The 1,954-nt window shown below is 45.2% G+C and overlaps 1 pseudogene; it reads left to right on the top strand.

Annotated features, from left to right (window-relative positions):
- The first annotated feature begins 595 nt into the window (after positions 1–595).
- Positions 596–772, top strand: LOC117708078 (U2 spliceosomal RNA; annotated as a pseudogene).
- The last annotated feature ends 1,182 nt before the right edge of the window (positions 773–1,954 follow it).

Raw genomic sequence — 1,954 nt, forward strand, 5'->3', positions numbered from 1 at the left:
GCAGTGGCTAATTGTAGCTCTGGAAAGATGGAGACAGATAAATCTCTGAGTTTGAGGCCAGCTTGGTCTGCAGACTGAGTTTCAGGTCAACCAGACTTAAGACAGTAAAGGAGACCATCGAAAATAGAAAGCCAGTGATGTGTTTGAACAAGGGGGCCATGTCCCAGTCCCAGCAAACCGCAGAACTTGGTAGCTTCGGCCATGTGGTTCTGGCTTTAAAGTCAAAGCTGCAAGAAAGGGGTGTGGAATCTCTCTCCTTGACTAAGGAAAGCTGCAGAATCCAGATATGTGGCAAGTGTGTCCCTACATGGAGGCCTAGAGCAGCCATTGGTGAAGCTGTGAAGGTGAAGTCTGAATTGCCTTGGAGACCGCAAGATATTGGAGACGCTAGAGCCATGGGATGCCTGCTGAGGAGAGCTGCGGTCTTAGTCAGGGTTTATATTCTGCACAAAACAACATGACCAAGAAGCAAGTTGGGGAGGAGAGGGTTTATTCAGCTTACACTTCCACATTGCTGTTCATCACCAAAGGAAGTCAGGACTGGAGCTCAAGCAGGTCAGGAAGCAGGAGATGATGCAGAGGCCATGGAGGGATGTTTGCTTCCCGGCCTTTTGGCTAAGATCAAGTGTAGTATCTGTTCTTATCAGTTTAAAAATCATTATTTTTTTTTAAAATGGAGAAAGAAGATTCTTTTTTTAAAAAAAGATTTATTTTATGTATATGAGTGTTCTATCTGTGTGTACACCTACATGCCAGATGAGGGCATCAGATCCAATTACAGATGGTTGTGAGCCACCATGTGGTTGCTGGAGATTGGACTCAGGACCTCTGGAAGAGCAGTACTCTGATCCACTGAGCCATCTCTCCAGCTCCAGAACATTCTTAAAATCAGTAGTATTATGTGCATTTTGATTTAGGATTTAATTTTGTTTGTTTCTTCTGAGATATGATCTCATTGTGTAGCCTTGGCCTGCCTAAAACTTGCTGTGTAGACCAGGCTGGCTTTGAACTCACACAGATTCCTTTTACTTCTCGAATGGTGGAATTAGGAGCATATTTCTAGCTGGGAGTTTAACTTTTAATTTGTGTTATTTTTATTTTTTTTTAAACTTCTTTAGTACCTAGCACAGTGCTTGAAAGATGCTAAAAACAATTTTTTCCAACATAATATTTGTATTGATTATTTGGGAATTTTGTACAATGTAACCCTGCATACTCCCTTCCCTGTCTTCCTAGGTCCCCCTCCCAACTTTGTGCCCTCCTCCAAAAAGAAAAAAAAAATATGTTCTTTGGAGCATGGTCAAACTCCTAGTGGCCTCTTAAAGATAACTTAGTCCTTCCTCACCCTTCTGTCAGAAGCCGTCAGCTGTGAAGAGCTACATGTCAGCATCTTTATCACAATTTTTAAGGTCTCTCTTCAATGTCTTCTTGTCTACACTGTTTCTTTTCTGAGGGGTGGGGGAGCGTGAGGGAGATTGTCACAGAAGACTTCAATTATCTCTCATTCTCAATTATGAGTCTGCAGTCATCAATACCATTATAAAAGAAGCTTTCTTGCCCATAACAGCCAGAGGCAGCATGGAATAAGGACCTCAAGATTGTCCCTGGAGGCAGCGTGGACCTGGAACATCAACACATCTCCAGTGACAGCCAAGACCACAGATGTGTGTTTGCAGATGGGGTGTGGGTGTGGGTGTGGGTGTGGGTGGGGTGTGGGTGTGGGTGGGGTGTGGGTGTGGGTGGGGTGTGGGTGTGTGGGTGTGGGTGTGGGTATGGGTGTGGGTGGGGTGTGGGTGTGGGTGGGGTGTGGGTGTGTGGGTGTGGGTGTGGGTATGGGTGTGGGTGTGGGTGTGGGTGTGGGTGGGGCTAGGCACCAGCACAGTAGTAGAGCACTTGCTTAGCATGCTGTAGATCCTTGCTTTTTTTTTTTCCCCAGCACCAAAATAAAAGAAAA

This window comes from Arvicanthis niloticus, chromosome 4 (assembly GCF_011762505.2).
Source record: "Arvicanthis niloticus isolate mArvNil1 chromosome 4, mArvNil1.pat.X, whole genome shotgun sequence".
NCBI classification, from domain to species: Eukaryota; Metazoa; Chordata; class Mammalia; order Rodentia; family Muridae; genus Arvicanthis; species Arvicanthis niloticus.